This window comes from Limulus polyphemus, unplaced genomic scaffold, assembly GCF_000517525.1.
Source record: "Limulus polyphemus unplaced genomic scaffold, Limulus_polyphemus-2.1.2 Scaffold56, whole genome shotgun sequence".
NCBI lineage: Eukaryota > Metazoa > Arthropoda > Merostomata > Xiphosura > Limulidae > Limulus > Limulus polyphemus.
Window position 1 is genome coordinate 514,109 of NW_013665666.1, and position 21,706 is coordinate 535,814.

Below are 21,706 nucleotides of genomic sequence, written 5' to 3' on the forward strand. Positions count from 1 at the left end.
ATAAAACAACTTTCATGTTTGTTTAAAGACTTTATTTTACGGAATAAGTAAACACATGCTTCATTTATCGAAAGATAAAGAATGGAATTATTGAAAGTTTTTGAACTGTTTTAACAATTTCGTTTAACATTAACGCGTGCACTGTTTCAACCCGGTCAAGAAGAACATGTAAAATCTTACACAATTGTAGGTAGCAATAGAACTTGGCACAGGAATACCGAAAATTATAAGCTATTCTAGCTGCCTTTTGTCAAATTAAACTCAAGACGAATTTTAACACGAATAATTATTCTGCCTTTATATATATATATATATACACATTGAATGGCTTGTTTGTTTGTTTGTTTGAAGTTAAACACAAAGTAACACAATGGGCTAGCTGTGCTCGGCTCATTACGGGTATCGAAACCCGAATTCTAGCGTTGTATGTCCGCAGACATACCGCTGTGTCACTGGAGGGGGGGTACATTAAATGGGCTCTTCATTACAGAACGCTGACAAAAATTATAACAAAAATCAACAAATTCAATTTTAGAGCAACAGAGACAATTTAAACAGGTTTGCTCAAATTGTAATATCAAATCATTGGTCTTTATTTCCAGGAATTTCACTAAATAATTAATAAATATATTAACTCTGTATTTTATATTTACTTATGCAAAGTTTGACAATATGTCTCTGGATATTTGTTCTCGTGAAATAGCTCATATAAACTTTCACATACCATGATTACTTCATTTAACACCTTTATTGACAAGAAACGAAAATCCACCAGTCGAACAAACAAGTCCATTCGAACCTCATCACGAGGATTATTCTATATTTAGCCTAGGAACTGCGTGAAAGCTAAGTTTCTTGTTTGGAAATTAAATAAGTGAAATGCATTATATATTACGTCAGCCCCTCTGCTTCAGCTGTTTCTACGCGCGAGAATATAAGTGCCAGCATTTTCAATAGGAGAATTGTTTATTTTTGTTTGATGGAATTTGCTATAAGAGAAAATCACAAAGAACCTTCTTCAAAATGGCAAGTGGAACGTACCATTATGAGTAATTTCTTCTGTTTTATTATAATTTCATACGAAACAGAATATTTAACTTTGCTTGTTTGTTTGTTTTTAATTATGCACAAAGCTACACAAGGGCTATCTGTGCTCTGCCCACCACGGGTATCGAAACCCGGATTCTAATTTAACTTTGCATAAATCTGATATGATAAGTATCCAACTTTACAGGTAATTGTTCATTTACACATTTTTGTTACACATGACGGTCCAAAAAGTTAAAACTAGCTGTTGTAGGAGTTTGATCCACACTACTACTATTCAAGTAACAGCCGGGCCCAGCATGGCTAGGTGGTTAGGAAGCTCGATTCGGAATCTACGGGTTCGAATCCCCATCCCATCAAACATGCTCGCCCTTTCAGCCGTGGGGGCGTTATAATGTTATGGTCAATCCCACTATTCGCTGGTAAAAGAGTAGCCCAAGAGTTGGCGGTGGGGGTGATGACTAACTGCCTTCCCTCTAGTCTTACACTGTTAAAATAGGTACGGCTAGCGCAGATAACCCTCGCAAAATTCAAAACAAACAAACAAGTAACAGCCGCTTAAACTTACCCCATGTTTTTTACTTGTCTGTAAGTAAAATTATAAACATGTTTTTTCGTAGAACTAAGTAGTTTTAAACAGTGTATTAATGGGAAGTATAGTAATTCTAATCGCCCGGACCATTTTATTCTTTTTACACTTTATATATGAGATCCAGTTCAGATGAAATGAACTCTAAACTTTGGAATTGGATGAAACTTGCTAATACATTTCACTGAGAGAGATGTCTATAATATTGATCTAAGAAATCTCATTCTTAACTGAATATTAGCATTTGTCTTTTTTTTTTCATAAATTAACAAGTTGTCAGTGTTTTTCTTTCGTCAACTGTAAATTCAAAATCGAATTAGTGTAGAGAATATTCTAGCAAATCTTTGAAAGGCTACGTTTATTAAACTACGTTGCAATGAGGAGTTAACCGACTAATGATGACAGGAGAAACCGACATCCATAACTTAAAAGTAACAGAATAAGACAGAAACAATGTTAACGATTACTTTGAACAGATTAACAGCTAAAGATATATATTGTGCATTTGCATTCGTTCTCTAGTACGATAGAAATGTTATATTTTTATAGAAAGAACGATCGTATACTGAGTGGTCAAATTTAAATTGTAAACAGACGAAACAGGTGTGTTGATGATGAACATCGGGTTCGCAACGACCAGAGCAAGCATCCTGCTGCGAACTATCACTGCTTGTCCTTCTGCACGTGGGGCCACTGATCCACGAGTCGCCGTCTTGGTGGCCTGTGCTGTGATAACGTCTCTTCACTTTACCTTGACAACATACTGTACCTTTATAGCCCACATCAGAACATAGAATTGCACCTTTTTGGAAGTTAGCACTCCAGTTCCTCCCTGGATTGTAAATAGTCGCACGCCCCGAGGTTCTGAAGACCTCAGTTATCACCTGTACAGCCTTTAGTTCTGGTGCCAGGTAGTAAAACGAGACAATTTGCGTGAAACGATTTGAGGGTTCCGCGCTTTTGTTCTCTACAATTAAAGGTGTACAGGATCCATTTCATTTATTTCCCTCCTTTAGAGGTGGCCGGAAGGCGGGATTTAGTGCCACATTAAGAACAGTTTTAACCAACAAGTTTTAGCATCGAAACAATGCGCGCAATATCTTCAGCGATTGGTGTAATTAGAATGAGTACCCAACCCAAACCGAGATATTAGAAAGCTATAATAGAAAAATAAATGCTATGTTTGGCTCAAAGATAGCGACAAGAACACCCAGGTTGGAACTTGGAAGATTCTCTTACTAGCTTCTTGTTTCATGGTGCCGACGATTAGAAAAATCCGCAAAAGCACTTTGTAGCAATTACGTATTTTAAAATAATTAGAACCGATTAGTGATTACGATAAATACGCCTTCTCGCTTCAAATATTTCCATTTCGGATATAAGATATTGAGTCTCATAGGTCATATTCGCTTTATCATTATTGTAAAGCCGAACTATGTTTAATTGTAGACGTAAACTTGACTTTGGATTATGTTTTTATATAATGCGTACAATTTGTTATTAAAATATGTTAAAATTTGTCATAATCACGTCTCTAGCATTGAAGGATTTGTAAACACCATAAATAATTGTTATGATTTTTGTTACTGTGTACTGTAGTAAGGAACATTTATGTGTGAAGTATGGAAAAGCACTTTCTAACGAAATGGTGAAAGAAAAATGAATCCAACTTTATCCCTAAACAACAGCAAACTGAGCATTTCTTACGTTGTTCTACTTAAAATAACCTTTCACTGCTTTCTTCCATCCTGGTGATTATTTCAGTATAGCTTCTCGTAGGAATGTGTTGGTAATCTAATTGAATTTTGATTGACGTCTATAGGTTATCCACCAGATTATCAGATTGCGTAAATATTAAACATGATTGTACGTATGCTATTTTAATACAATGAGTATATTTTTCAAAGGAGTAAAATAAATTAGGGGTGTTTGCCTAAAATCCTTGAATTATTCTGGCACCAAACAAAACATAGAAATAAGATATATATGTCCATAACAGAAATGATTTATTTTCCAATCCGTAATAGCATTATTGACGTTTCTTTGACCATACTCGTTTTCCATTCATCAAAAGTTATATCGACAAAGTTGAAAGAATTCCTAATGATGTAAAAAACAACAACAACGAAGAGAAAACTGTAGATATATCCAAAAGAAACGTTCATAGGTTTGGCGTATTAAAGGTGCAAATTGTAGGGTTTATTTCAAAACATATATAATTCATAATGTTGTGAGTTTATGCATTACATTAATATAATCATTGCATAATATATTTATATATATAATATTATGAAGTTGGGTACAAGCGTACTCGGTATAGGGAATATTCAATTTTATATATTTAGGTATAGAGAATATTCAATTTTATATATTTAGGTATAGGGAATATTCAATTTTATATATTTAGGTATAGGGAATATTCAATTTTAGGTATTTAAGTATAGGAAATATTCAATTTTATATGTTTAGATATATGGAATATTGAATTTTATATATTTAGGTATAGGGAATATTCAATTTTAGGTATTTAGGTATAGGGAATATTCATTTTTAGGTATGGTAAAAAATTGGATTTTGTAGAGTGGACGCAGCTAAATAAATGAAGTTGTATCTGTAAAATCCTTTAAAATTCATAATGTTATGTTGTTTACATTCTCTTAGTATCCTCATTGAAATACCTTGTTTTTATATAGAGTCGACATTCCAAAAGAAGTAGCTTCAGATCTTTGGAGTAATTTGCGGTCATTTTTGTTGAAATAAATAAACACATGTTTGGTGTACGTCAGAATGACATAGAAAGTCTCTGCATTGTCTGTCTGTATCCGCGACACTGTGGGTTACATCTATTCTCGTCAGAACAAATATGAGTTAACTGGACGAGCATGACGAGTTATTACTAGCAATAAACGACCTTATAACAACAAATTTATTATTTTTCTTCTTTAAATGGACATTCAACGTTTCGCTTTACAGCTTCTTCATCCCTTGTCTCTTTGGCGCCTGAAATTATAACTATCATTATTTTAGTTTTCACCTTAACTTTTGTTACTTTAATCTGCAATACAGATGGAATGTTTGTTTACTACAAATAGCAATATATTATTTCAACATTAAGCTTTACCGCTTAATACGTCAAACGCACGCTATATCTTCGAATATAATTTATTATTTAAACCAATTGAAGCTTTGTGCTGTCAGTTACGGTTTGTGTTTCAGTGGAACGCTCCTGAAGAAGCTTTAAAGTGAAACGTTTAATGTGTCCAATTAAATAAGTAAAATAACAAATTTGGTGTTGTAAGGTCGTTTATTACTAGTATTAAAATGTAATGTGTGTGTGTGTCTTTTATACTTCAGCATGCACTACAGAGGAGTTTTTAGTTATAATATTTCCTTACGTGGACACCATGGTGTCAGGACGTTAGATCAGGAAGGGATCGCAGGTCGTATATTGTCTGGTTGTATCCGTGATACTACGGGATACGTCTACTCTCGCCAGAATAGCTAAGAGTAAACTGAACGAGGATGAAGATTTTCTATTTATTTATTTTTTTATGACACAGTATTGTCATATATTGTCATGATATTTAAATTTTAGCTTCTCGTCGCCCGTTCATCTATCCCATCGTTTGATTATTTATTGTTTAATTTTTTGTTTGCAATTTAGATCTTTAAAACAAGGAGATAGACATGATATTATAAACCAGCGTATATAATGGTTGAATAAAAAAACATAACACTTTCTAGCCTTGGTTAAATACAAAAATATAACACTTTGTAGCCTTGGTATGCAAAAACATAACACTTTCTAGCCTGGGTCAAATACAAAAATATAACATTTTTTAGCCTTGGTTAAATACAAAAACAAAACACTTTTTATCTTTGGTTGAATACAAAACATAACACTTTCTAGCCTTGGTTAAATGCAAAACATAACACCTTGTAGCCTTGGTTAAATATAAAAACATAAAACTTTCTAGCCTTGATATACAAGAACATAACACTTTCTAACCTTGGTTGAATACAAAAGCGTAACCCTTTCTAGCCTTAGTTTAATGCAAGAACATAACACTTTTTAGCCTTGGTTAATTAAAAAAACATAAAACCTTTTAGCCTTGGTTAAATACAAAAACATAAGACTTTCGAGCTTTGGTTAAATACAAAATCACAAAACTTTCTAGTCTCGAGTTTTAATTTCGTATGTTTTTCTCTTGTAGTTTGTTAGGCTCACACGTTAATATCAAAATGAAACTTCACACACAAGAAAAAGGTTTTATAATACTTATTGAAATAAAAAAGCCCAAACCTTCTAACAACCTTGTAGTGCTTCTTAAATATAATGTGTATTTATTCATACAAACACTTTGGAATAGTTTCCAAGCTAGAGCCAATGGTAAATACATTCAGAAAGCGAACAGTATTCATCTCTTGTCTTTGTAAGTTGATAAAATGTTTCAAAACATCTCAGTGGAAGTAGTGAGTAAACATATTCTGAAACCACCGTTTGAGTTTAGTTTTTAACGAATATATGTTTTTGTTTGTTTTTTTTACGCGAAACTTGTCTCATTTTCATTAAAGATGCTCTGTTTGATATTTTCGAAGTTTCTGTTGTACGTGTAAAAGTTTGCAGTAAGATCCCAAGTACACATTTTGCTGTTTTTTTGCCGAGTCTTTAGATGAATTCTGTAGGCTATTGAAATATTCAGTCTGCAGGGTATAACCTGGAGAGTGTTGATATAATTTCTGTACTTGTTGACTGGTCCACAGTGATTATCACCAGAGGCTAGGAATAAATGAAATAACTAGTAAAAAAACACAATATTTTATATCTTATTCCAGATGTTAGTTGTTATTATATAACTGTTGCATAGAATAAATGTTCGATATCATTCTATATGTATTTTATAATATAATGTAAAGTCGTTTATAGGTGAAAATAATCCTCGGTAGATATGTACAGTTTTAAAGAAAAATGTCACATATTCAGATTTTACCTGTTTACACTCTTTAATATAGTTTCTTTTTGGCTTTTTGTAGATTACGTATTCTAGACATTTTCAGATGTGGGATATTTATCTGCAAGTCCATACTTTCAAAATGCATATCCATAATTTCTATAAACCTAGAGTTTTTTCTACAAGTTGTACAGTGAATCTCCTTACAGGAACTACATGTATGTTTAGCGTTTTTTATAATTTATGCCATTAGTGGTTAGGTTAAAACACAGTTACCGTACTTTAATCTTTTAATCCTATTTATTTATCTTTCAGCGGATTTACTCAAGACTTGAAGAAGATCAACATGATTTCTTGCAACATTACAATAATTGAAAAGTCCGTAAAATACCACTAAAACCTATAATCTATCATACTCGTTCTTACTCTTGAAATTCAATCAAACAATATATATCTATTGAATAGTTATATATCTTTGTTACTGTTTTCTTTAGAAACAGGTCGCTTTTATATGATAACGTAGAAACATTATTGAAAACGTTTTATTTTCTCTCTCTCGTCTTCTCGTGGTAACCTCTGCAGCTGTGCCGTTAGCTCGTACACAGAGTCGTCGGTATAGCTTCAAAATCTCATTCTCCAAAATGACTTAACGACCAAATTGTTTAATAAGATTACAAGCGTTTAACACAGAGATCAGTCCCGCCAAAAGGGCGAGCAACACTGTTGGTCCCCGAGGTCCCATTGATCATGTGAACCGACACTTGGCCTCGCGGGGTATCTCTTGTTTCGTGGAGTCCGGCTCATGCCAGAAAAATGGGTGAGAATTAAACTGAGTTATACGGGTTTGAATACACCATGAATTTCCACTAAACCCCTATTTACAGATGCAAATAAGAGAGCTTATTCTATAAGAAAAAAAGTAGCTGTGTTAATATAAAGTTTAAGTATTTCTATACAGTACTTGGTTTATTGTGTTTCCGGGGGACACCATCAGTTTCAACTACATACAATAGTGTATAAGTAAAAGGCAATTTTATTACACACTTCATGAACGTAAGCTTCAACAAATCGACACTGATTGATTAATACATTGATTAAATTTAAACAATCTTATCTGGTTACATAAATCTGCTGGAAATTGGTGTATAACTGATGTTGTTTAGTAAGATATCTTAGTGTAACATTTAGATGCTCTTGGAATAAACTAAATGCCATTTGAATTTGTTTTCAAGAAAATGATCCAAAAGACTGAAAAGAATCATAAATGAAGTAAAATGAACGATAAGCTATTTTTATACTGGTTTGTATACATGAGAATGTATTGGTTAATATTATTGTATCAGCAACTATCAGATTAAAGACCGGGGTATGGATAGATCCGTTGTACTGCAGAAGAACGTTAAATAATTGAAGTTTATAATATATAAATACAAAACCACTTAGCAATACAATACGACGGTTTGGGACAGAACAAAAGGAGTTAAGCATAAAATCATCATGGAAGCGATTGCTTACACCAATTTCAACTACTTCAATTATTGTAATGTCCAGAAGAGTTCTGTTGCTGAAAGCAAAGAAGCTCTGGCTAAAGCAATGGTTTGTACTTATCAAAAATATCATCTGAGGTATCTCGAAGGCATATAACGCTACAATTCGGGGTTCGATCTCGCCAATGGCCACAGTCACTGTGCATCTTTAGGCTTAGATAAACAAACAAATATTCCAAAATAACAACTTGTTTTACGTATTGGTCATAAAGTCGCATTTTCAAATAGAAAGTTCACTTGAAGTAAGAAAATAGATGAAAAATATATATTACAGATAATACATTAAAAAAGGAATTGACAATAATTACTGTGTTATGTAAAGATGTATTTATAGATAATTATAGAGTGTTAAACACTTTAAAAGAGCTTAAAAACGTAAGATGTACAAATATTAAAACCACTTATTTTATGAAATACAAAAATAAGTCATTATTTTGTTTTGTTTAACAGGTTTTCTCCTCACTAGGGTAAATGGTTTATGTTTGTGATGTTCATAAAGTGAACGACCGGTTTTCCATAGGGGAATTTGACCATTTGTAATGTCTATCTCAGTTTCAGATCCTAAAAAAAAGTTAAAAAATCAGTATTTTGTGAACCACATTTTTCGGCGCTCATAACTGACTAACTAATTGTACTCTGTAGTTTGATTGTATAAAATAAGCACAATGGGCTACCTGTGATACGCCCACCACGGGCATTCAAACCCAGTTTTTAGCATTATAAGTCTTCAGACTTACAACTGTGCCACTAAGAGGGGGAGGGCGTATTCTGTAATTTTAATTAACAAAACATATATAGATTAAAATTATTTAAGAAATTATGTGTGCATTTCAGTTTAATTTTCTAAGGTTCTATAACCTTTTATTATTATAATACTTTTTCTTTTACTGTCCTGAAAATACGCACGCAGCAACTTACTATCTAAACGCCCATACGCGTGCACTTTCAACGGATTTAAACAAAAGGTGGATGTAAATATACTTTAGTAGACATTTTGTACAACAAATTAAAAACTTATCAGTTTTAAAAAGGTCTAATGTTAGATCGTAGAATAACAGTATAAGTTTATTTATTGATACTATTAAGTACGGTAAAGTTTAGCCCTAACTAAACTACAGCAAAAAACGTACACAAGTTACAGTGTTAATTTAGCTCTTTATCGAATACAGGCCGTACTTAACAAAGGCTTAGCTAATGTTAGGCTTAAGAGAAGTGGACTTATATAGTTTGGTGTCTGCGATTATTATTATTATTTTGCATTGTTCTAGAAATTCTGTATTTAAAGAAGTAATATTGTAAAAAACGACACTAATTTGACCGCAATTGTTTTGCGGGTTTCTGTTAGTAAGATATAAACAGCCGTTTTTAATGCAGTTAAGTATAAAAACGTATGTTGGAAAATATTATAGCATATAACTACCGATGTTTTTCAGTGTACGTACGTATATCTTGTTCTTGATTTAGAAAAATTTTATGAATATTTGTTTTATGCAGTGTTAATATTTGGCTTTATTTTAAAACCACACTTATTTGCGCCACATAAAAAATAAAGAAACAAATATAAAATTTAATTTGGATTATTTCCACCTACACGCAATACCAAACTTCAATATTATATTAGTTATGAATTCGTTTATGTGAGCTGTAAGAGAAAATACAGCTGTTTCGGTGTATCTTGCATGTGCTACCTGCCTGGCAATAGCAATACCTACATTTCGTTTGAAAATCTAATAACTTTTATTTAGTCATCGCCTAAGTTTTAGTACTACTTCCAAATAATAGTGAAACATCGTTGTCTGATGTCGTCGAGTGGAGAAGTTTATAGGAAACACAGGCTGTTATAAGTCAGACTGGTTACGTGTCGGCAACTTGACACACACATGTATACTGTGAACACGCTATCAGACAACTGGTCTGTGCATAAGACAGTCTCAAGGAAGTGGTGGAACATCAAATATGCTACGTATTAACTGTTATATGTACAATATGACCTTAAAGTTCACCGGTGTATTAGCTATAATCTCAATATGACGAGTGAATAACACACCAGTCTTTCTAACAGGAAAACCCAGGATGGAATTCCACATTATTTCTCAGAACTTCCATGAAGATAGCAACAGATTAGCTACCTGCACGTAGGATATAGGATTTAGTAAAAAATAGTAATTAATTAATAAACATGCAATTGAAATCGGTGAGTTAAGAAACAAGACTTAAGTATTCAATTTAAGGTCGAGAAAACCTACTTCAGCCTCGCAGTTAATCGCAGAAGTCGACTGGACGTTTATCGAAATCACTGGAACTGAAAGTAACACTAATGATCCCTGTACACTGAACAAATGAATCAAGATTTCACGTCTCTACCGGATGATCTTTGGAGACTCAGTAGTGAATGATGCTCAAATGAGTCAAGATTTCACGTCTCTGCCAAATGAAATTTGGAGACTCAGTAATTTCAAATGAGTCAATATTTCTCGTCTCTACCAGATGAATTTTGCAGACGTATTAGTGAATGATGCTCAGATGAGTCAAGATTTCACGTCTCTGCCAGATGAATTTTGGAGACTCAGTAGTGAATGATGCTCAGATGCGTCAAGATTTCTCGTCTCTGCCAGATGAATTTTGGAGACTCAGTAGTGAATGAAGCTCAGATGCATCAAGATTTCTCGTCTCTGCCAGATAAATTTTGCAGACATATTAGTGAATGATGCTCAGATGAGTCAAGATTTCACGTCTCTACCAGATGAATTTTGCAGACATATTAGTGAATGATGCTCAGATGCGTCAAGATTTCTCGTCTCTACCAGATTATGTTTGGAAACCCAATAGTGAATGATGCTCTACCTGCAATATTGTTGAATATTACGATTCAGTTATGATGTGGAAGGAATAGTACAAATTGATGAGAGCAGTGTTACCGTATTTCCTGCTCGATGATATATTGACGTGACATTGAGGCCAACTTTACTGTCTCTTCCAGCACAATTAGACTTTATTCTAGACGCAACAATCTGTGCTTCATACTACTAGCATTATAATATCTACTTTGAACAAGATATAATAGAGGATAGTAAGGACTGATCTAAACCACTTGGCCGAGTGTTGTCAAATGATTAGATGTCCGAACTGTGGATCCGAGGGTTCATGGTGGTATGCGCTATATGAGTGATGGTGTAATACTATTAGTTTACCAGTTCAAAATTAGGGCTGGCTCTGAGCAGGCAGTCTTTCTGTGTAGCTCTGCAAGAAAAGTTTGAAACAAATATAACACTTCTGCGACTTCTTTGGATATCATGCAAACTCACGTTTTAACCCACCATACTAAAGAGTTTAGTGTTGCACTAAATGGGAAATGGGATAGGATCCACCATAACATAACCGCCAACTGATTAGAAGTGTGTCATGCAAATGCAGAAACTGAATCAATGATAAGGGTTCCATACTCGTTAATTAATATCTCTCTTTTTGATAAATTTAACCCTTTCAGACAAGTCGATTCATTAATTGTAATCAGCGAATAAAATGTACTCATAAAATAAGTTTGGTTTAGTTTAGTTGTCTTAATTATTTAGTTGAAGAACAATTTAATATAAAATTTTCCTCTTTCAGAGACTTGACAAAAATAGATACCCAAGTTTAAGAGAATACCACTTTATTTTGGAATCATACATTTCAATTGCAAAATACGAACGTAGTTAATACTTTGTGGTGCAGCCCTTCGCTGTATGCAAGGTAATAATACGTTTACGTATTATACGGACAAGATTAGCAGTCAGGTCTGCGGGATTTCAGCCTATTCCTCTTACAGAATCTGTATTAGGAAGTCCCGGGAAGTGAGTTTACTAGGAATCTTTTACAGGGATCGATCGACGATAGTGCTCGGCGGTGTTCATGTCCGGTGATTGGTCAGGCCAATGCAAGGTTATTAAGCCTTGCCCCCTCTCTTCCATTTCAGTGGGTGCATGTTTATTTATGTCTCTGGAAACGATGTGATTTTAAAAACAAAATATAAATTCTTAAGTATTTTAAGAATGACAAGAAAAGTTTACAATGAGCGGTTTGTATGTTTTCAGAATAGTCAGTTTCCCAATACTTGCACTTTTCAAGATGCAATACGTGTATGAGATATGTTTTCTTTACTTCACGAAGACGATACTATTTTTTGCAGGTATTTTAGATTGTCTTTAGGTAAAAATATTTAATATTTGACTCTGAAAGAAGGCTTAACATTTGTTCTAACAGTGTTTCATGTCTAAGTATCATAACATATAAAATATCATTTAATAATATGATCTGTTTGATTGTTTTGATCCAGTTATCATGAAATACGAAAAAGCCTTAACTGAAAGTATCTGCGCATGCTCCGAATTGTTCAAGCTGCATGTTTATATCATACTTCTTAAAGTAAGTGGTGGAACTAAATGTGAGGTTACTTAATCAGACTAAGTGAGTTTTAAATAAGTTGAATACAGAGAAGATGATTTAGCTTGAGTAGATAAAAAGTTACTTCGTGAGAGTACTTATAGTAAATGTTTGAGTTAGCTGATGTTTAAATTAGTGAGATATACTATAGTGTTATGTAAGGTTACCCGAAATAAACAATAAATAAATGTACTTTTGATGGTTTGCTTAACAAAGCGTTGAATTTAGCAAGCTCATAGAAAGAGAGACCCGGCATGGAGAGGCAGTTAGAGCGCTCAGCTCGCAATCTGAGGGTCGCGGATTCAAATCCCCGTCCCACCAAACATGTTCGCCCTTTTAGCCGTGGGAGCGTTGTAATGTGACGGTCAATCCCACTATTCGTTGGTAAAAGAGTAGCCCAAGAGTTGGCAGTGGGTGGTGATGACTAGCTGCCTTCCCTTTAGTCTTACACTGCTAAATTAGGGACGGCTAGCGCAGATAGCACTCGTGCAGCTTTGCGCGAAATTCAAAAAACAAACAAACAAAACGTAGGAAGAAATGCTATTTCTAAAACTCTCAGTTGGGTAAACGCGTCATGCTTTGATAGAATGTTTTTATTTTTCTTCCAGTAAGTTTATAATTCATTTTTAACACAAAACCTAAACGAATACGTACATGAGAAAATTGAGAAAGGAAGGAAGTGTGTATATTTGTTGGGATACCATGTGTAGGGTAAAGAAGACTGTATAAGTGTGGGGGATAGCATAAAGGGACGAAGGCTACCATGTGTAGGGTAAAGAAGACTGTATGAGTGTGGGAAATAGCATAAAGGGACGAAGGCTACCATGTGTAGGGTAAAGAAGACTGTATGAGTGTGGGGGATAGCATAAAGGGACGAAGGCTACCATGTGTAGGGTAAAGAAGACTGTATGAGTGTGGGGGATAGCATAAAGGGACGAAGGCTACCGTGTGTAGGGTAAAGAAGACTGTGTAAGTGTGGGGGATAGCATAAAGGGACGAAGGCTATACGTGTGTGTGTACGTGAGAGGGGATCACATAAAGTAACGACCATTTATATAACATTTCCTGAAATCAGGTTTCTTAAAACAAACAGAGTGAATTTGATATTATTTTTCATTTTATCGATAAAATATAGAACTACAATAGTATCGAAGATTGCTAGACTCGTGATACTTATACGAGCAACGCTAACTTATGTGGCACAAACGCTTAGAAACATTATATTGATTTTTGGCCACAGGTGAAAGAGATACGAAAAACTTTGCATATTCAGAGATGACCAAGATAGAGTACTGTACTACAAATAAGAGAAATAAATGTGTGTAAAAATATGCGTAAGACATTGTTTAAATTAACATCTCAACAGTACTTAAAAACGAAATATATTTGCATAGGCTGACCACCAGTCTGTGCTTTGCTAGTACATCATAGCTTATATGTAAAAGAAAGCGAAAGTTTATGTTTCCGGGGGGTTTAAACAACATGTACCCTAACTGTATGTGAATGCATTTTCAACGTCTTTTAAAACGATTAGCTCGTTCCGTCTTTTTTTCCTTCAACCTGTGGAACACTAAAGTTAGCACTGTAAACCACAGATGCAAACACAAAACCAAAAATAAAAGTAAACAAGAAGCGATAACATCAAATAGCCTATTCTTTTAGGGTGTTTGGGCGGCATTATCTTTATTGTTGAGAGGGTAACAACCAGAATCGGTTGTTGTCAGTTTATGCAGTCGAACAAGTAAAAGTCACAAAACTTCGCCTAAGAATAAAAGCGAATTAGTCATGCTTAAGTGTAAGTGAGGGAAAGTGGTTTACCCTTAATTTGTTTACATTATTTAATTGTCGTCGTTGACTCATTTTTAAGCATTTAATTCAGTTACGTATTATTCAAATACGTGTGATAATTATTTTGTCAATGTCTTCTACTGTTGACAAAACGAAACATTCCATTTAGTTGAATTGTTTCCTATATATATATATATTAAAATATTATGACCATTTTCAAGTCATACATTTATATTTCAAAGTATAATCCCATCCACTGGGCTCAAAACCATGCACAGAATTTTCTGATCTCAAATGATCATATCATTATGAATATTTTAACACAATTCTCCGTGTGCGTGTGTTAATTCTAGCCAAGCACTGATCGTCAAACTAGATACGCAATAGGGTAAAAATATGATAATCTGTTGCAGATGGTATTTCTGCTGAGGAAGAATGATTAATTAAATCAACTTGAGTAACAACATATTGATATGTATATCATGATGTGCAGTCTTTTCCTAACCATTAACATACGTTCTCATAGCGCTAAGGCTATGTAGCTTATTTTGAACATATAATTTTTTTATATTTAAGATGTGACCAGACTGGCTAGAAACCTAACATCATATACTTGATTGTAACATTATCAAAACACTTTTTTTGGTTTTAATTTCGCGCCAATAAGAAAAAAAAGATTGTTTCCTTTGGTTTTTCAAACGAAAAGCCTATGGGTATGAATAGGTTTCCTAAAAGTACCCCAATGTCTCAAATATAAGGTAATGCACGTTACATAGTATTTAATTCTTTTTTCAGTAGAGTGATGAAGCAATTAGTATGTCTATGCTAAAATATGCAAAAACTATTAAAATATGATTTTTCTTAAATATTAGAATGATTTAGAGAAGATTGACCTATATTTAGTAGGATAAAAAAATAAGGAACTGTTTGGAAAAATGTATATAATTTTTCTAAATATTCCATGATAGTTTATTCATGTATTTCTGGCTAATAATTTGACAAGTCTTACTTTCTTAGATATTACTGAAATGCAAAAGTTTTAGCGAAAGATACAAAGATTTTTGCAAGGATTCCGTATAAGAAATTATTATGTAGAGTAAAATCAAACCCGCCATCATATTCAAAGCAATAATATGAGTATAAAGGTTTCCAAACTGTATTGTAAAATGAAGTCAATAAGAAAATACAGAGGAAGCAATTCCGCTCCGTATTCTTAATGTATTGAGAGGTGACCAATTTGTTCCTGGACTAAACAAAAATAATGATTCCTGCGGTTATTATAAAGGTGATGACGAATGTACCAACACCAGAAAAAAATATACGTTAAAAGGGCAAATGTCAGTTGTTTAATAACTCATTGTACACAACTTTCTACTTGCTAGATTAATATGATAGCGTTTGTGTTTTATTTATGTATTGTTCATATATATAAATATTTGGAATAACGAATAATTGTGATTAAATTAAAATTGTCATTTCATTGTAAAGCTGAGATACCTATCTTTTCTGTTTGAAATTTTAGCATGGAAATTTAATAATAAAATTTTGACACTAATGTTGCTAATATATAATATTCGAGTGTTTTAACATCTGCGAAGAAAAACTTCAAATTAACTTTTAGTTTTGCCACATTTTTATGTTCTGTAAAACATTTTTTTTATACTTTTATTAAAATCGAAATGCTTGTTTGAACTGTCTAAACTCGGATATGTTTTAATATACAGTTCTTGATCTATGAATCCTTTACACGCAATATACTAGCACAGGTAATTTCATTGGCTCAGAGGTTAAGTCTCAAGGTCTACAGTGCTAAAAACTGGGTTTCGATACTCGTGGTGAACATGACACAGGTAACCCATTTTGCAGCTTTACGCTTAACAGCGAACGAACAAAGTTATAAAAATTTTAATTATTTTAAAGTTGTTAATAAGATGCCTTTATAGACCATAAATTAACTCTGAATATATTCAGACATAATTATTCGTTATAAAGTAATGTTGAGATGAGTTTGATCACAAAAGATGTTCATAATGTTCAAAATTACTAATATTTAATATTTTTCTTCCTGACTCATCATATATACAAGTTGAAGCTACAACCGACATCGCTCGCTGACTCATTTCCAACTCATGAATATCTGAAGAATGGGCCAGTAGAAGAAAAAGCGTAGCAATACTAAAAGTTAACTTGAATTGTTAAAACACTCGAAGATTCTGTATTAGTAATATCAGTGTCAAAACTTCGTTATTAGATTCTTCATGCCAAAATTTAAAACACGGGGGATAGGTGCCTCAGCTTTACATTGAAATGAAAAATTTGATTTTCAACGAAATTGCTATTATTCATTAAGAATAGAATTACAACATTATTGTATATGTGAGGCTAAAAATAATGAACTACAAACAGATACATCATGTGAGCTAGTCTTATGTTCTACAAACACGTACGCCAATCAAGAAATCTATATTCTGAATATATTTAGATACGTTATTAAGATAAGCAACGAGTATGTTGCTGTGAACACAGGAAGGTTATAACTATTAATATGATAAGGATTGTGTAGTTTTGTACAAGTTAAGGGTCTGACGATAGTATATGAGAGGCGACGAGTGTTTTAGCTAAAAAGTGACAACTTCATTATGTTAAGGTTTTATAGCTATAATTTAGCGAGTGTAAAGTTTTAAGGTTATATAACTATAACTTAGCGAGTGTAAAGTTTTAAAGTTATATAGCTATAACTTAGCAAGTGTAAAGTTTTAAGGTTATATAGCTATAACTTAGCGAGTGTAAAGTTTTAAATTTATATAGCTATAACTTAGGAAGTGTAAAGTTTTAAGGTTATATATCTATAACTTAGCGAGTGTAAAGTTTTAAGGTTATATAACTTAGCGAGTGTAAAGTTTTAAGGTTATATAGCTATAACTAAGCGAGTGTAAAGTTTTGAAGCGAAGAAATACGTTTATTTGAGCCAGAAAATGTATTTCTTTTAGAAATCCTAACCAACTGTGTTAAGTTTCATTTTATCGGGTTTATAAATCCGCGAAATCTATTTGTTGATAAGTGCCCTTCTGTCGTTTTTGTGTTTATAAAATGAATTTTTTTTCTTTAGCGAATAAAGACCATTGAAATAAGAATTTATAGTGTAACTGTAGACGTGTTCCTAAAAACGTTCATAAGTGTTAGAATTTTTATAGTATGCAGATACTATTCATTTCCAGATACACGCACACAGATGAATAAGTATAGTTTATTAATTTGTCAGTCTTTAGAGCAAAGCAGAAGAGCCGCTGCATGAAAGGAAGGAGGTAAGTAGGCCTAATAAAAAACATTTGTCAGTGTTATAATCGTATTCCGTCTGTTTGTTCAATTAGACAGAATAAGGCAATTACAGGATAAGAATGAAAGGCAAAGTCCAGACTACAACTTAGCGTGATTTGAAATTTATAACCTTTCATATAAGCTAGCAACATCACAGTCAGCCACGCTCCTGTGAACTCTTGTATATATACTACGAACAAACTTCTGTGACTATGGATGTGCTACAAACAGAAACCTCTTGATGTAGTACGAACACATTCATGCCGTTATTTTTATGTTCTACAAACAGAATCGTTTAAATAAATCATTCTGATATATTACAAACACACATACGCTCTGAAGAACTATAAATACACTCCTGTGATGCACTACAAACAGGTACACCTTGTGAGCTATTGTGATGCTCTATATACGTAAAGTTGTATAATGTACTACAAACAGGTACACCGTGTGAGCTATTGTGATGTTCTATATACGTGAAGTTGTATAATGTACTACAATTAGATATATCCTGTGACTCTTCTGGTGTTTTACAAACGGACACGCTCCTGTGAGATCTTCTATAAACACATACGTGAAGGTTTCTAATGTACTACAAATTGGTTCATCCTGTGAGCTAGTCTGATGTTGTACAAACAGACATACTCCTATGAATTCGTCCATTGTATCATAAACCCAGACACTCCTGTCTATTTTCTGAGGCACTCACTATAAACAGGTACACTTAGACACTCCAATTATATGAATATTTTCCACACACTCTCGTTAAGTCTTCTGGAACTACAATCAGGTTCATTTCAGTGACTTTTTCTAACGTATCATAAACACACACACTTCCACGAAACTCTGTAACGTGATATAAACAGAACAATTTGTGTTTTTCTGATTTGCTATAAACAGTCGTTTCCCTATGAAGTTATCTGACGTTTTATAAACACACACACTTCTATGAAGTCTTCTATTGTACTACAAACAGGTACCTGTCTTTGATTGTTTTGATGTATTGCAGACGGACACGTTCTGATATATTAAAGACCTTCTGATGTTTTACAACCAGACACTCTTCTGAGAAGTCTGCTAATAAATCACAGACACATATTTGTGTGAATTATTTTGGTGTATTACAAACAGACACGCTCTATTGTACCACCAACACATTCGTATGGTCTACAAATAGACACTCTAGAATATGGTTTCTGAACATATCTATGGAAAACATTCTTTTAAAGCATCAGAGAAGCTCTGTAAGAAGAAACGTTTTATCTATCGTTCTACGTGGACAATTTTGATACCGAACGCTTACGTGCACAAGGAAACACTTGCCACGTTAAGGTTAATATACAGAACGTTCTAACCTATACAAAGGCCAGTGTGTGTCACGTAACGTCACGATTGATTTCTCGAAATAGGAGGAGTCATAAAAGCCAAAATGCATTTATCCAGACAGAATAGTTCGATTATTGTCTGACCATCACCATTTTAGTGACGGGGATGCAAGGGAGCCGCGAACCCTTATAAGTGTAGTAAGTGTTAGTCTAATAAGCCTAAAGTAAATACGTAGTGTGGAATCACCTAGCCTAGAGCCAAGCTCATAAATTTATCATTAAAGTAAATATATTGATTGATATAACAGAAAATAGCTTAATTCAGAAATGATTTAAGTTAAAAATTCCCCCAACATTTTTAATAAGAAACAAACATCTTTAAATCAACAGAGACACTAAATTAAGAAATCAACAAATATTTTTTCAGTTTTGTTATCTATATATTTCATTTTATACTTTCAGTACATACACTAAAAACAGTATTAGGTTATACTTTTGTTGCTAAGCAATATCACATAAAAGCCATTGTTGCAACATAGGCTTTTCTATGTATTAGAAGTTGTTAATTTAACTGATTTTTACCAATAAGTATTGTATGAGTACGCCACGAATTCATTTCATGAATGATCTTAATTTTGATTGGCTCGCAAAGGAATTTGTTGACGTTTGACTGCTTCAACTGCACATTTCAGTCTCTTTGTGATCAAGCTTTCACAAAATTTATTTATTTCAGTTAGCTATGAAATTTGAGGTTAGGGTATAGTATGTGGTGGGGTTGGTAGTACTTTTTGATAGATCTAATAGATAATAATAAATTAACGTTAATTCCCCTTTGTTATTTCAAACACATGATAAAACCCTTGGAACTAATTAAAGCCTTAGAGATCTACAACCATCTGTTTGCACTTAATTTAGTCTTAGAGAACGTAATCGAAGTGGATTTTTTAAATGCCTGTATAAAATTATACATTGATAGCTAAGATATTACAACTGTGAAATATCTTGTATTAACTGTTTTAACAAATTTCAATAAAAGTGACACTGAGCCAATCTGACTTGTGATTTTGATAAATGTTTTGATCAGTCTTGCCTGAGAATAAAGATACTTTTCAGTTTGTGTTAGCATTAAAATTATGTGATGTGTAACAACATTGACTATTACCAGGTTAATGTTAAAGACTGGAAAGATAAAATGTCAAGTGTTTTATTAGATTACTTCTAGTTATCCTAATTAATTGATTGTTATGTTGCAGCTCAAGCCTGATATGAAATCATCAGTACAGCATCATAAACATTACTGTCTACATATCTCAGGAAACTGCTCGCCCACAGTAGACCATTGTATCATTCGTAGTACGTCAGTGGGTAAGTCCACGTCTTGCATGTTGTGTCTTCAGCTCTTATTCTAAAAGTTAGTCAATGTTCTCACTTATTGTTCTGTAATTTTTATAAAGTAAACATTATTGCTGTTATTAGTTGTTCATCCATTTGTTATGAAAACCTCATTATATCCTTCATATTTGGTGCTGTTAAATCAAAATTTCAGTTGTCTATTTGCATTTTGGCAATTCAGTCAAGGTCTGTCAAACCTCACAATATTTCAGCTGATTTTCAATATGAAAGAAATTTTTAATCTTTCATAAGTGGTGTTCGAACAGTGTAGGTGATATGTGTTACTAAACTGGGTAACTTGTGTATACGTAGTTAACTTTAAAGTGATTCCAATATTAATAAAAAAATATGGTGTTCGATCTAAATAGCAAGCAATTTTTGTCATTGTACCTAACATGTTGCAGTTCCCTCAAGTATATGTTACTCTCCATCACCTCTTATCTGTCCTACTCAATTTTTTAAATTGTAACCATTTCTAGCTTATTATAATTTGACATCTTTGACTAAAATATTTGAATTTTATTTTCAGTTGTTCATTGAAATTTATAATATAATTATAATGTCCAATTTTTTTGTTTATGGCAGTAGGAGCAGCAATATGTGTTAGTGGTTGTGGAGCAGAACCAGTCATCAGGCATTGTGATATCAGTGACTGTGAAAATGTCGGCCTTTATATCACTGATTATGCTCAGGTGAGTATAAGCAAAGTTAATTGCTTTTTTTATTACTGTTTTATATGTTAGTAAGATCTGATTGTAAATGCTGAATTTACAATCGTGTCTAAATATACTTAAAATTTGAAATCAATCTTTTACCAAATAATTATAATAAAATGCTTATTTCGTTAAAAAAAAAATGAAGGGTTCATTATCAAACCTTTTAATATCCTGTTTGGAAAATACAAAGCTTGTGAGCTTACAGCCATTAAAGATACCAAAAATTTGTAGCAGAAGTATTATTAAGTAATTAGATCAAAATGTGTAAATTTTAAATATGATGACAACTTTTCATCTCAAGTATTTAACTCATACTTCAATGGTTCACCACCTTATTTTTATTTTTTTATAGTGCTTTAGAAGTGTTTTTAGGCTACATGAAGTTATCTCTTACTGTTTTAAATAGAATGATACTCATACCTGAAATAAGAAAGCAGACAAAAAAAATCTCAAGTTTTCCAGGTTGCTAAGCCTAATGTGGCAATTTCTATTTTTTCAGAATAATTTCTTTGAAAATTTTTTATTCTTTTTTGTGTATATAATTGACTGTTTTAGCTGAAAATATAGTGTTTTATACTTAGGTTCATATTTACGGTCACCTCAGCTACTT

General features: G+C 32.9%; 1 long non-coding RNA gene across 1 annotated transcript; it reads right to left on the bottom strand.

Moving 5' to 3' along the window:
- Nucleotides 1–281: 281 nt before the first annotated feature.
- Nucleotides 282–19,672, bottom strand: LOC111086965. Its single transcript, XR_002611676.1, has 3 exons — nt 19,592–19,672; nt 19,359–19,364; nt 282–295 (listed from the first exon to the last, which is right to left on the bottom strand). It is a non-coding gene; the product is annotated as an uncharacterized LOC111086965 (long non-coding RNA).
- Nucleotides 19,673–21,706: the final 2,034 nt, after the last annotated feature.